At 41.0% G+C, this 15,834-nt stretch overlaps 1 long non-coding RNA gene across 1 annotated transcript; it reads left to right on the plus strand.

The window, feature by feature from the left end:
- The first annotated feature begins 3,541 nt into the window (after positions 1 to 3,541).
- On the plus strand, positions 3,542 to 5,712 carry LOC145720829 (uncharacterized). Its single transcript, XR_014144038.1, has 2 exons — positions 3,542 to 4,387; positions 5,379 to 5,712. It is a non-coding gene; the product is annotated as an uncharacterized LOC145720829 (long non-coding RNA).
- The last annotated feature ends 10,122 nt before the right edge of the window (positions 5,713 to 15,834 follow it).

A 15,834-nucleotide genomic window follows, 5' to 3' on the forward strand; every position in this document is an offset into this window, starting at 1 on the left:
CTAATTAAAGTCATTTTATTATTAAAAAAACCCATAAACTTTAAAGCATCTTTAGAAAGGGAAGCTACTATGGTATGGAAATGGATTGATCATTGTTGATTTAGCTGAGGTCTGTTTTAGAGTTAGTTATGTTCTGTTGTTTATAATTATTTGGGGTTTTGGAGGATCTCTTGTGGCTTTTCCTCGGGTTCTTTAGAAAGAGCTGAGTTGCACACATTTCCATTTGGTTCTGGTTGAGTAAACTTCTTCAGTGTATTGGGGTGTCACATCACTTCCTGGATGAACAGTTGGTTGCCGAGAGCAGGTTATTTAAAGCAAGAAACTCCTTTAAATAAGTCTTTGGTCACGCTGTCGAGGGGCTTGTTAATGCGCCCTGAGCACCCACTATACAAGCGTGGGGATGTTTGTAAAAGGCTCTCTGGTTTTCTGATGATGTAGGTCTTAACGAAGTCCTTTTTGTACATCTAAGACTTTATGTTCATTTTATTATACACAGTCTTAATTTGAGTCTGAAAAGGAGAGCTCCAGGGCAGACATAAAATTAACTTCTCTTTCAATGTCCTAACCTTTTGGTTTTAATTTATTCACTTGTCAATCTTACGAATGCCTCATGAACTCCAGCCATTGATTTCCGGGGCCAATGCTATCTTTCCTGTTTATTATAATATATTGTCCCATTGTTGCTGGCCGTTTGCACTCAGTTAAATTTCCCACACAGTGGACAGGAAACCGTTCCATGGCATCAGACTTCCTTGGATTGATTTTCACAGAGGCAGGGAGGGACCTGCCCACTTCTGGCCCCAGTAAACGGCCTGTAGGCCTGTATGGACACTTCCTTCCAGGCACCCAGAGCAGACGGCCGGCCTGGGCAGGCCGTCCCCTGCAGTCCCATGCAGCTCCTGGGAAAAGCCTCTTATCAGCACCGAAGATTATGTCATTTCTTTTTACATATGATGTTTATTGTCTTTAGAGCCCGCTCTGTGGGAATGTTCTTTTCAAGGGCGACAATGGGGAACCACAGAACAAACCTGGTGAAATCACTCAGGCCTGGAGCAGCAGGCCTTCTAGGCGCTTTATAATTAGAAAACAAGATGCTCGGCCACAATACAAACGATGTTTTTACACTCGCTGGCTACTGAATTATTTATTAATAAAAAGCTTTATCACCAGTGTATTATCCGCCATCCTAAATGTAGTTATAAAAGACACTGAGAACCCGTTTGGGATGAACCAGACGACCTAAAGGGCTCTTTTTTTTTTTTTTTAAGTCAATATTTATGTTACTATTTTGAATTTCACTAAACACTCCAAAGCTTTTCTGGGCAAATGTCAGCATGTATCCCAGTGAGTTGGGATTTAAGAGACACCTGCCATACATAGACTCAGCTCTTAGTTTGGAATACTTGTAAACTCAACAAGTTGTCTTAGCCAACACATACGGGTGTTTGGTGTCTTAAAGAAGTAGATTGCCACAATGGCTGATTTGCTGATAATGTGTGCCATCAAAGTCAAATATTTAAACACCTTTTTGTAAATTTGCCTTTCTAGCAACTCATTTGCCTTTTTGGGACTAGTTTATTGCAAAAGATGACACAAAATGTAATAGATAACTTTCTAAAAAGCAGGTGCCATCCTTTGAACATGCTGATGAATCCTGTTCCCTCCAGAGCTCATTCTCATTAGAACACCCCCGCCGCCCCCCCGACACACGCAGGAGATAAATATATAAATAGAAACCAGTTTCACAACCATAGCTGCAATCCCATGGAAGAACCTATATGTAGAACACACTTTGGGTTTCTTTCCTTCTCCCCCCACCCACCCAAGTGTCGAAGATTTCAGAGGTCATAGGGGGAAAGAGGTAAAATGTACTTGGACTTTACCAAGGGAACTCCAAAACAGCTCAATCTATTGGAGGGGGGTGTGGCTGGGGTGGGGGGAGTGGGGTAAGGAGGGGCTCAATTTCCATTTCAGTGTTTTAATTGTTTGGGATGAATCATTTCCCTCTGTGAAAATCGGTGGCCAATTTGTAGATGTATTGAGTGAGGTAATAATGGTTTTGATCAGTTGAAAATGAAATCTTGTTCATTTGCATCAGCAATGGGCAGGACTTGTAGGGTTTGACCAAGTTTCATTAAATCATTTCCAAGGTTTAGACTTAGTTGAATGGGCCAAGTGACAGCTAGGTTCTCAGACGAAGTAAGTTATAGACATACACGTTTCTATTTTACTGATTTGGAAAGTGAAAGTCACAGGTATCTTGTGCGCAACTGAATCCCATGTATGTCTCTGGATGGGAGGCAAGCCCTTCTTTTTACCTGTTTGTTCAATTGTACTGTTTTCCTGTTGGGGGTGTGGGGGGGTTCTTTTATAGTGAATACACATGAGGAATCAAAAGGAGAGGACCAGATAATTTAATTTTACATAAATAGATATAGGAAAATGGCCCAACTAGGTAGATTCTGCTTTAGGGTGACATACTGGTAAGTAGAATACATATTGGGAGAATTTTTCTCCCTCTAGTAAAGTGACTGATATTGTAGTTTATAAATTCGACCCAATTAATAGTAGAGACAGGCAAGCCATGCAGAAGGTGAGCTACCAGTTTAATTATGGATTTGTATTCCTTCTCTAATGGATATACTTGGTGTCATACTTCTTGTGTGCTTTCTTCTTAAACCATAGTTTCAATCTCTTATGGGCCTTGGGCAATATCAATAGATTATGTGTATTGGATCCAAGTATTTTTGCTCACAAATTTCCCTACATGGTGATTGAAAAAAATCCCAGACTTAAGGTTACAAAAAATATGTCGAACTACCTTCAAGCAAAACACTCCCTTTCTCCTGGGGGCAAGCATAAGCTAGTGGGTTTCTCTGTGCTCTAACTTTAGAGTCAGGGGTTGATCCAGGGAAGACTGGGAAACAAATTTGTGAGGAACAAAGTCTACTGAAGAGCCGGGGTAAGGGATATACGCATAGTTAACAAAGTGTTCATTTTGCAGGAGCAACCTAGGAATACCCTAAAACTTCTGGCTTGAGTGATTGGCTTGTTGAGAGTACTAATATTTAAGATTGGGAGACTATTCAGGGGTACCAGTTTCGGTTGGGAAGTTGAGGAGGTCACAGGCCCGGTTTAGGATGTGTTGAATAACACAGGTGGCCAGCCTATGACACACCCGGATATTTGTATCCAGAAGGTGATGGTTCTGAGCACAGTTAGAGAGAAAGGGACAGGGCAAGGTTGTGAATGTCGGTCTGCACGCATCACAAAACCTTGAGAATATCAAGATCACCCAGGACGATGAGAGAAAGGAGACTAGCGGGCCAAGGAAATAACCCAGGGGACACCCGTGTTGAGGGTATGGTGAGGAGGACCCCAACATGAGGTAGAAAAACATTATGTGGAAGAAGGATCATAAAGGAATAATGTCATGGTCATAACTGTGCCCATGAATCCTTCTACAATCTTTGCACAGGGAGCATTTGTCATAGACCAGTGTCTGTTTATCTGGAAACTTCATCAGGAGTTGATAAACTCTGGCAAGGAGAGTGTGGGGTTATGAGGCTCCATCCACATATTCTCTACAGATAATTTATATAAATTGTATCATGAGGAGGAACTATCATCATAGGAATGTTTTCACTCTATATCAATTGGTTGGGCTTTGGGAATTTTTTTTTTTTTTTTTGGAAACTCTGATTGGTTTGGTTAAATGATTCATAAATAGGGCAGCACCCCACGGAGCAACTAGAGGGAAACTCCCCTTGAAAATGGTTTTTATGCTTTGTATTTCATACTATTTTTGTTAAAGTAGAGAGGAAACGCCCTTCTCAGGGTCCCAGAGGACACAGAAGAGATTGCAACACCATCGCAACATTGTGAATCATCTTCAGAATGAGAGAGGGAGGCAGGTCACCCCACAAGGGGAGAACTTCCATCAGGCTATGTTCACGGAGATCGTGGATGAATTTCTTTTCTTAAGTGGCTTTTTCTCTCTATCTAAATTGTGAAATGGCTTAAGGACATTCCCAGCAAAGGGCAGAGAAAGCTGTATTTCTAGGAAATAGAATTTGTTAAAAGTCAAACAGACAAAAAAAAAAAAAAATCTTCCAATTGAGGTCTGTCTCTGAAGTTTTAAAAATCCACCCATCGGTGCCGTAATTAAAAACAACAACAACAACAACAACTACTGAATACATGTGTACTTTGGAAAGGAGACTGACATGTGGCCAAGGACAGTTCTGAAATACCGAGTGATTGTGGCGACCCGGGAAGATGAGGGCTGGAGGGTGCCTGGGAGCTCCGACAAGAACGACGACTTTGCCAGAGTCATTTCTGTCGGGTTGAAGAGGCAGATGGTCCTTGCTACAAACATGCACGGGAGGTGAGGAAGATGTCACTTCCATCACTTTCGAGCAACTTGGCTGAGAAAGGAATGAAAGCTAAAGGTGGGAGGGAGCTAGGAAGCGACTAGGAGTCAGAGTGACTCTGTTTTATTTTATTTTGTGAAGTAAAGGGTGTTGCTTAGAAGTTAGGGAGAGGGGCGAAGGAGGGAAGGAGGCTGGGAGAGAGATACCAGGAGGGTGTAAGGACACGTGAGCAAGGGAATGGGGACAAGATGAGCCTTTTCTCTTCTCACTCCTCACTATGGGATCTTAATAAGCACGATCCCCACCCTCTGTGACTCTCTCACCTGCTCATCTCTCATCCGAGTTCCAAAGGACACCACCACCAGGATGCCTCCTCTTGAAACTATGGCTCCTTGCTCCTCACTAACACTATGGAAGAGATACCTGGGCTTGATGAGTGATAGAAGACTTTCTTGGACCTGTGTCCCCTGGCTTTTCCTTTGCAATTGCCCTGTAACTTCTCCCCCTTCCTTTGGTCCCATGCACATAGGCTGCCAGAACCATTTTTCTAGAACACATTTAATTTTCTTGGTCTAAAATTCTGTAACGATTCTCCGTCAATTCCATTTGGATAAACTCCAAGCTCCTTAGCTTGGGAGATGAGACAAGGCACACCACACGAGTGTCCTTGCGAATCTGGTCCTCCCCTTCTTCATGTGTATCTAATGCCTGCTCACACCAACCTGTAGCTCGTTAACCACACGCATGGCCCTGGAGAGTGTCTGCCTGGGTCCAGCCTCTCATTCACCACTTCGGGGTTTTGTAAACTTGGGCAGATTACTGTCCATGTCGCCAGGCTTTCTTATCTGTCCAGTGGGGGCAAGTAGCACTTACCTTATTGGGTTGTTGGCAGGATTAAATAAAGCACTAGGAAAAGCCCTTTGAACAGGCTTGGGCTCAGAAGACACATTCCAGTTTAGCTGTCCTTATCAGTGTGTTTTTTCCCTCCTTTCTGTCTGCCCACAGGGTCCTCCCACAGTCCTTCCAGTGCAAAATTCCTGTCTTCTCAAGATTCAGTCTAAAGGCTAACCCTTCTGCCAGGCTCTCCCAAATGTCCTCCCACCTGAGCCTGGCCCGCATTTGCTTCCATGTTCTACTTTTCTGCCCTGTTTTCTGTGAGCATCTATGGAGCCCCGTGCTAGCCCTCTGCCCAGTGGAATGAATCCCATGCCTGTCTCCACCAGGGAATTATAAAGCCTTTGCGAGAGCAAAGGTCAGGTCGTAGTCACTGCTGTACGTCCAGCACTCTATAAAAATGTTATCTTCTCATTAATCTTAATAAAATACAAATATTATCCTTCGATGGTTAATGTGTCTGTGTTTCGGATAGTATTATCCAGACAAATCGGAGATCAGACTCAAGTAGAGAGTTCATTTTGTGGGGCCGCTAGCACGTTGAAAGAAGAATTGTTGGAGCCAAAACAAAACAAAAAGTGTGGTGAATCCTAAAGACCGATAGCATGGTTGCTAAGAGAAAAAATGTTGCAATCAGAGAGGTCCACGTTTGAGCCTTTAATTTAACTTTGATAAAGTGGAAAATGGCACCATGTCTGGTGTGCATAGGGAATTTAAGAACGGAGGTTATAACTAGGAGTTTCTAACTCGAAATGCTCAACTTGGAGAGGTTGAGACAGTCAGCCTCCTGCACGGACTTACGATAACTTACACTATAGCGATTTCATCCACCTGTCACCCTTTTAACAAGCTGACAAATATTCAGACACTGCTCACCCCAACTAGTTCCCTCATCCCAAAATATTAAGGTTTCATATTCACTATTCGGTGTTCAAAAGAGATATCCTGAGCTTGAGTGATAATGCACAGCCAACAAGGGGAGCCTTCAGGGGAGCGTGGTGGACACAGTCAGGATACTTGCCCCTGTAGGGCTGTTTTCCATACTAGATTTTGTAAGGCAGCAAATAATCAGCACTGGCTTTTAACTAATATGTAGAAATCTGCTCCCACCTGAGAATGCTGAGACGCTAAAAGTAGACCAAATTAAAACTTCTGTAAGATAAAACTCACAATAAATTTAACTAAAATTTTCAACACTTAAAATTTGTTTGACGTGAGGATATGATGGCAGGCTGTGGTGAGACCCCCTTGCAGGAGTGCTGTGATCTTCTTCCAGTTTGTTGCTAATTTCCCTTCAGTTTTATTTGGATCAGGGTCTTCTAGTTTCTTTCCCCCCAGGAGACATAGCTGGCCTCTCTGATGGTCGCCGGGGCCAACTGTCCCCTCCTGGCTGGACACCTCACTGGGATCGCCTCCATGTAGATTTCTAGGCATGATTCTTTCTGCATCCAACTCTGGTCCCTTGAAAATTGTGCAACTTTTTGCATCCATCCTTATACATCCTTACCAGTTTTCCTTGGTTATGACCACCAGTGGTGCTATTAGTAATCTTCATTAGGATTTTTACCATTGTTATTTTATCTAAGGAATATGTTTTGAAAAAAGACAGATAGCTCTAATGAGAAACCCAGACCTTGAGGCTCTGACCTAATTGTTTTTGTGGTTACCTGGATCATCTGTCACACTGTTACCACAAATGCATGAGTAATATTTTCTTACTTACCTATAATATTTCCTCTCTCAAATAGAATTTTTTTTTTTTTAAAGATTTTATTTATTTATTTGACAGAGAGAGACACGGCGAGAGAAGGAACACAAGCAGGGAGAGCAGCAGGCAGAGGGAGAAGCAGGCTTCCCGCGGAGCAGGGAGCCCGATGCGGGGCTCGATCCCAGGACCCTGGGACCATGACCTGAGCCGAAGGCAGCCGCTTAACCGACTGAGCCACCCAGGCGCCCCTAGAATTCTTTTAAATATAAGTAGTGGGTAAAAACTTGGATTCTGACACAAATGATACACTAGTTTTGGAAGCGTGTCAGCAAGGTGTGAGTCTGCGACTGGGTTCTACCTAAAGGCTTAGGGAAATAGTCTTAGTATCATTAAGCACTTCCAGCCTGAAAATGAGAAAGCTGCCTTCAGCATCGACATCGTCCAACAAGGGCATGCCCCACACGGGCATGTCACCGCATCTATGCGATCCCTGGAAATTGCTGCTTTTGGTAATATTCTTTATTGGTGTCGGTGACTCTGTGACGACAAGAAAAAGTTTTATTCCCTTCCTCCCTTTCTCTTCCTTTACCTTCATCAAATCCAGTTTGTCTGTGTTCCAAACTCTTCCTCCATTGTGTCTTCTGATTATTGTACGTGAAAGCAAGACAAATTTCCTTTTGGAGAAGCTATGCCAATCTATTATTAGTCTCCAGTTACCCTCAACTAGTGTCTTCATTCACAACACATGTCCCATAAACTTGAATCAGAAATAGGAATAATCATAAATGTAATTGTTTATTTATCACTGTTCATGTACATGCAAATAAATGAAAGCACATGTGATTCTACAAGTGTGTATTTTACCTAATGAATTACATATCCAGTTAGAGGGCCGTCACCAAGGTGGCCACACAGGTGGTTCCTGACTTTGCCTCCCTTCACGACACCACCGAGAGAATCCTAGAACGCAGGGGCGAAGCTGAAGCACCCCCTGAACCTCAGGGACCAAGACATTGCACTGGAAGGGGAAGAGGAGAGGCTGTTTGTCAACCGCATTGCCCCTCCTCCAGGACAGCCCTGCACCACATGGAGAGGTCCCCCCTTGAGCCTCTGGTTCCTCCAGTAGGAAAAGAGAACCAGTGGGGAAAAGCAGCCCCTCCCCAGCCTTATGGGTCACTTTGAGGGAACCTGTACTCAGATCTCCCACCACGGAGATTACAGGGGCATCTCAGGGGCCAGCCAATTGGAATCTGACTGTGATGGGAAAGGAGGGAGGGGCTTGCAAGAACCTGTACGTGGTTCTTGGAAGACTGAGTTCACACCTGCAGGGCCCAAGTAGTAATCCCAACCAGGGGTTTTGCTCATCCGCAGAACCACAACAGGGATGCACCTGAGAACTTGGCAGGGTGCAGATCTGCCTTATTTGGATCATCAAACAAAGAATTTTGCCAGCCCCAGTGCCTTGTTTGTCCATGTCCAGGCAAGGTGCTGAGTCATAGCGCCAGGTGCTATGGAGTGTGTCTTCCAGCCCCATCTGACCAGAAGGCTGGTGACAACTTCTGGAAGCTCTGTGACCCAAGGGTGCTCAAGCTGGGAGGCGGGTAGGTAGAGCTGATTGCCCCAGAGCAAAGTCAGTACTGGGTATAGACGCTTGCTGTGCAAGAGCTTTCTGAATTAGGTGAGCTAATTCACTGGTCCATGTACTCCTGAATATAATGCCCAGTCCTGATCATCTTGAAAGCCTGACCAGAGAATTCACACAACCATGGAGCCTATCCTATAGCCTCCCTTGGGTAGAGAACCAAGCCAAGAGTCCTATCCAATAGTCCTATCCAACTGTCCTCAACCGGCAGCACATGCTTGCATCCCCATCCTCAGAGTTCAAACAATTGACTTACTTCAAATAGACCATAACAGCAGGCCCCACCTGCCCAAAGACATTACCATCAGAAACACCCAGAAACCCAAAGTGAACTGATGAGTAAAGAATTGTCTCTGCCAAAGCAAACCTGTAAAGTCTGAAAGAAGAGGCTCATTACGCAAATGCACAGATTCCAATGTAGGAATCAAGGATCATAAAAGTCAGGTAAATATGACACCAGCAAAGGAAACTAATAAAGTGCTAATAACTGACCCCAAAAAAATGATCTATAAACTGTCAGACAAAGAATTCAGAATAATCCTTTTAAGGAAGTTTAGTGAACTGCAAGAAAACACAGAGAGACAACTAAATGAAATAGGAAAATAATGCATGAACAAAACAAGAAGTTTGACAAGGAAATAGCACCCATTAAACACTGCTGTCCTGAACAACCACTTGAAGAGTGGGAAACACTCCCAAACTCATTCTACAAAGCCAGCATTATCTTCATACCAAAACCAGAAAAGGATACTGCTAGAAAACTATAGGCCAATATCCTTGATGAATAGTGACAAAAAAAATCCTCAGTAAAATACTATCATACCAAATTTGTAGCACATTTAAAGAATTATTCACTATGATCAAGTAGGATTTATCCCTGGGGTAAAAGGATGGTTCAACACAAAGCAATACACAAATCAATCAATGTGATACATCCCATTAATAGAACAGAATAAAAGAATCTTACAACTATCTCAATAGATGCAAAAAAAGAATTTGACAAAATTCATCAATGATTTAATTCATCAATGATTAATGATAAAAAGTCTTAACAGATTAGCCATAGAAGGAACATTTCTCAACACGATAAAGTTCATATATGACAAGCCTACGTAATAACTAATGGTGAAAGATTGAAAGCTTTTCCTCTAAGATCAGGAACGAGATAAGGGCGCCTGTTCTCACCACTCATATTCAGTGTAGAACAGGAAGCCCCAGGCAAAGCAATCAGGCAAGAAAAAGAAATATAAGGTATCAGAATTAGAAAGGATGAAGTAAAATTGTCTATATTTGCAGATGACATAATTTACATACAGCTCAGTAAGTTAAGTATCTGCCTTTGGCTCAGGTCATAAGCCCAGGGTCCTCTCTCAAATAAATAAATAAAATCTTAAAAAAAAAAAAAAGAAAGAAAATCCTAAAGACTTTTAGAGCAAGCCAAAAAATTATCAGTTCTAATCCACAAATTCAGTACAGTTGTAGGATACAAAATTAATATACAAAAATCAGTAATGTTTCTATGTACTAGCAATAAAATTTCTGAAAAAGAACTAAAGAAATTGATCCCATTTACCATAGCATCAAAAGCAATAAAATACTTAGAATTAATTTAACTGAAGAGGTGAAAGATCTCTACACTGAAAGCCATAAGATAGTGAAAGAAATTGAAGAAGATACAAATAAATGGAAAGGCATTCTGTGTTCATGGACTGGAAGAATTAGTATCATTAAAATGTCAATACTACTAAAAGCCATCTATAGATTCAGTGCACTCCCTATTGAGATTCCAATGGCATATTTTACAAAAGTAGCAAAACACTCCTAAATTCTCTAGGGAACCACAAAAGGCCCCAAATATCCAAAGAAATCCTGAAAAAGAAGAACAATGCAGGAAGTAAGACATTTCCTGATTTCAAGCTATACTATAAAGCTATAGTCATCAAAACAGTATGGTACTGGCATGAAAACAGACAAATGACCAATGGAACAGAATCAAGAGCCCAGAAATACACTCAAGCATGTATGGTCAACTGATATTTGATGTGGGCGCCAAGAATGTTCATTGGAGAAAAGATAGTCTTTTCAATAAATGGTGCTGGGATGATTGGATATTCACATGTAAAAGAGTGAAACTGGACCCATATCTTATGCCACTCATGAAAATTAATTCAAAATAAATTAGACTTAAATGTAAGACCAGAGACTGTGAAACTCCTAGAAGAAAACATAGGGCCAAAGCTCCTTGTCATGGGTCTTACTAATGAGTTTTTCAATATGACACTAAAGCAGAGCAACAAAATAAAAAATAAACAAGCAGGACTAAATCAAACTAAAAAGTTTTACACAGAAAAAGAAACCATCTACAAAGTGAAAAGATGAACTGTGGAATGGGAAAAAAAAATTTGCAAGCCATATATCTGATAAAGGGTTAACATTGAAAACACATAAAGAACTTGTGCAACTCAATAGCAATAATAATAATAATAATAATAATAATAATAATAACAATAATTAAAAGGGACACCCGGGTGGCTCAGTTGGTTAAGCATCTGCTTTCAGCTCAGGTCATGATCTCAGGGTACTGATATCGAGTCCTGCATCGGGCTCCCTGCTCAGCGGGGCCTGCTTCTCCCTATGCCTCTGCCATTCCCCTCACTCCCATTCGTGCTCTCTCTCTCTCTTTCATATAAATAAATACATAAAATATTTAAAAAATTAAAAATTAATAATAATAATCTAATTAAAATGGGCAAAAGGCCTGAATAGACAGTTCTCTGAAGAAACTATTCAAAAGGCCAAAAAGTACATAAAAAGGTGCTCAACATCACTAGCCATTAGGGAAATGTAAATTAAAACCTTAATGAGATATCATCTCTCTCCTGTCAGGATGGTTATTATCAAAAAGACAAGAGAGAAAATTTGGCATGGATGTGGAGTAAAGAGAACCCTTGTGCGCTGTTGGTGGAAATGTAAATTGGTAGAATGTAAATTGGTGGAAAACAGTATGGAGGTTCCTTGAAAACTTAAAAACAGAGCTACCATATGATCCAGCAATTCCACTTCTGGGCATATAGCCAAAGGAAAAGAAAACACTAACTCAAAAAGATATATGGACCCCCATGTTCAAAGCAGCATTATTTATAATAGCCAGGACATGGAAACTACCTATGTGCCCATCAGTGGATGAGTGGGTAAAGAAGTCGTGGTATATATATATATATATATATAATGGGATATTATTCAATCATGAGAAATGAGGAAATCCTACCCTTTACAACAACTTAGATGAAACTTGAGGTTATTATGCTAAGTGAAATAAGTCAGACAGAGAAAGACAAATACTGTATGAGCTCACTTATATGTGGAATCTAAAAGAAAAAAGCCAAATTCATAAAAAAAAAGAGAGAGAGAGAGAGAGATCAGACATTTGGTTACTGGAGGAGGCAGGGGATTTGGGGAGGGGAATTGGAGGAAGGTGGTCAAAAGGTACAAACTTCTGGTTATAAGATAAATAAGTATGAGCGATATAACATTCAACATGATGACTATAGTTAACCAGTGCCTTTGCTTTTCCCACAGGAAGCCAAGTGGATCAGCCTCCAAACAGGACTCTGGCAACTTCTTCATGGGTAATTCATGCCAGGAGCCTTTTCCACCCCAACCCCTTTGCCTATAAGTAACCGTATGTCTATATGTCATGGAGAATTGTAGGATATACTCATATAATTACCTCTTCTTCCCAGATCCTGTTCGGCTTAAATTGTAGTTTTTGAAATAATAGATCCGGTCAGTTTCCCCTTATAGTTCACTTTGAAACTTTTGGGTCATTTGAAAATCTGATGAAATATTTTTTTGTAGAAAATGTACATGACTAGCAGATTTTACCTTCCATTTGAGGGATTTCAGGGATCCTGACCTCATCCAATGTCCAGGTATCTTCTGCTTTAGAGATGGTCTTCGTGGAAACACTTTGTCTCCCATTAACAAAAAATGGAATTTTTTTCCTTCTGTCTCTCTTCTGGATTCACTCAGAAGTCTTCCCAATGAATTCTATCTTTGTGTCCAAGGAAATTAATTAAGTACTGATATTTAATTCCATCTGTGATAAGGAGAAGTATATTTATCTGAAATGAACAAACGATAGCTTCTTTCTTTTCTGCGCTTTTAAGAAACATCAGTACAGTAAAATAATGGCATTACATGATTGCATCCACACACACCCCGAACAACACTAAAAGGAAGCATTAGTAGGACATCATTATAGTAAGGTCGATAGTTCCAAATTCCATGCAATAGATAGAAGGCTACATCTAATAGAGGCATAGTTCAACAGCATTATCCAAAAGTGAGATTTCACCTTTGAGGGAGGGGACAAGTTGGAAAAAATGAATGGCCCCAGGTGAAGTGCTTTTTGTCACATCACTTTGATGGGGGTGGTTTCTCTAGATTTCTCATGTATGTTTGTAGAGTTCTCTGTTCAAAGTGGCCACTGTATTGGGAAAGGAAGAGAGGAGGGACATCGTATTAGAAAAGCAGGAGGAATAAGCCGTAAGGGGGCATGCTCTGGATGGCTACAACTATATTTATACCCATAAGAATGCTGAGGAAGAAAAATGGAATAGAAAAAGTCAGTGAATAGTAGCAACTAATTTCTGGCAAAATAAGTAAGTTCAGTCAATTTCGCATTTATGATGGGCCTAATTTGTCTTAAAAGACAGTACTTTGTTCAGCTTAAATCCAAAAGAATACTGCCTAGCTTCAATCTAGAAGCTTCACTTTCCCCCTAAAAGGGTTAGGTTTCCCATTTCAGAAAAATAAATTGCTTATGCACAGTCCTTAAAAGTGTCGGACCGTAAAGCATCTCCTCTTTGCCGAGTAGAGCATCCCTAGATGACCCCGTCTCACGCTGCACCCCGGGCAGAGCTTTTGGGAAGGGAAGTTCTATCAAGATGCTCTTGTTCAATCTCATCACACGATCATTTATTTCCCCTCACACACAGTGAGACACAGCCCCGCACTTAACTATTTAACCAGCCAAGGCTAAAGCAATTAGGCTCATCTTTTTTTGATGTCCTAGAAGAGATGCTTGGATGAATCTCAGCTGCCCTGTGGTGATGGAAATGTAGTTCCAGCTGCCTGCAGATGTTTTTACAGTTGTTCCTTCTTAGTGAAACTCTCCAAACAAATAATGGTTGGCCTTGCAGCATTTTTTTTTTTTCACATTTATCCTCGGACTAGAAATCATGTTAGTTGATTCCACTTAATGCGCTCTACTGATTAATCCATTTCCTTAACTGAGATACTCTAAGACAACATTACAGATGCAATACTTATTTCTAAAGATTTTTTCTTCTTCTTTTTATTACTTTCCAAGTCTTTGAATTTGCTTTTAAGTCTCTTCACTATCTAACTGATTAGGTTCCTTAAAGAATACTCTCTTTATTACAATAATTTCCTTTTCTTTCTGGAAGTGATGGAGGGAGTGAAGAGTCCTTGAAATAGTGTGAGGATATTAGCTATATAAAATTGGAAAACAGGAGCTGAGCTATGAATTTAGAGAAGAACTTGTGATATGTGGATATGTGACACTAAGAGACCATCACAGGAAGTCAGGTAATTGCAATGCCAAGTTACGATTTCCTCTCTGGTGTTGGTTTAAGAGAACGTTCGCTCTCAGGCAAGGACACTGCTCCCCATTGCTAGTAGTGATTTCTTCCTTGCTTAAGGTGAAAGGCTGAGCCAAGTACTCACTCAGAAACATGAGTGAGGGGGGGGGTGAGGGAGAGAGAGAGAGAGAGATGGGGGAAGAATATATTGCTTTGATATGGTCATTAACAGGAAAGACATCTTGAAATTTGCAAAAATGATTTCTTCATCACTTTGCATCACTTTTTGCCTGTAGGATTGGGTGCTACTTTTGATGCAATGGAGAGGAGTTAAATAGAAATAAATGAAGATAAAGATGATGTAGTGAGTAATCCCAGCCCATCCATGAAAAAACCCACAGAGTCAGTGCACAGGGAGCTGTGGGGAAACACCCATGGGGCTCTTCCAAACATGGCCCCGTGTCTATACACTGCTCACCTTCGTGGCAAATCTAGGGGCAAATCTAGCCGAAGGCAGGTTATCATTCACGTTCATACATTTTTAAAATTTCCTTACCTGAGGATCATTTGATATTGGTTCCGCAATTATCATGGGGTCAGATGTCATGAATTTTGATGATTTTATTGGATTTTTGTGAATTTAGCAAAAATGTCCTGAATCTCAATAATTTATATGTAATTCCATTTAAAGGGGCTGAGCTAAAATATGAGAAGATATCAAAGGTAGAAACACCAAAACAGGTTATAGTCCCTTAATTCTTTTTTAAGTTAAAACTCCAGGAATTTGATGGCAATTCTTTGGCAGTTTTTTCCCCAGGAGATGGATCTATTTATTCACTTTCTGTGTTAGCACCGCTTTCCAGAAAAATGAAGGAGGAGGGGCGAAGAACAATTCAGCCATCAACTCACCTTTTATCTATTTTTAAAAGGTCTTTATTTTTAAAAATCTTTTTGAGACATTTCCTCAGAGTCAAGGAATCTTGAAAATGATTATATGGAATAAGAAAAATCAATTTCCCCTAAAGTCTCAAATAGAAGCTGGCAGAATGCCTTTGTCATCAGTCAGGAAAGATGTTTTATTTAAGTGACGGAAATCGTCTTGTCCTTCATCGCCCGAGGGTTATCTGTATTCTCACAGGTTTCTCAAACCATTGTGAAAATCCATTCATACCATTATAATTTTACTTTCATCTTTCCCGCTAATTGACTATCACATAGTCTCTAATCAAGGAAAGATGAAATCTGCTCCTGAGTTCACAAAAGTGCAGCAAGGTAAGGACACGGAACCACTGACCCTTTCGAAGGTTGGTTATTGTCCTAATCAAGATGATAAGCGCACCATGGCTGGGCTGTTGACCATGCCTTCACTTCACTTCCTATCTTAAATAACTTCCTATTCCAGAAGACTCTTTTACCTCTCACATGTGCTTCTCCGAGACCCCCCATCCTCCAGTGTGTCAACCTGGATCTAGGAAACTTTTTCCCATAAACAAATACTTTCCAGTTTTCTCTTGAAAAATGTCCAAATGGCCTCTTTGGCTCGGCGAGGGTGTGGGCGGTGGCTTTTCTTAGTCATCCCCTTGCTTCCAGGAAGACCCCGGAGTACGGAAA

This window comes from Leptonychotes weddellii, chromosome 3 (assembly GCF_054177405.1).
Source record: "Leptonychotes weddellii isolate Sample4059 chromosome 3, ASM5417740v2, whole genome shotgun sequence".
NCBI lineage: Eukaryota > Metazoa > Chordata > Mammalia > Carnivora > Phocidae > Leptonychotes > Leptonychotes weddellii.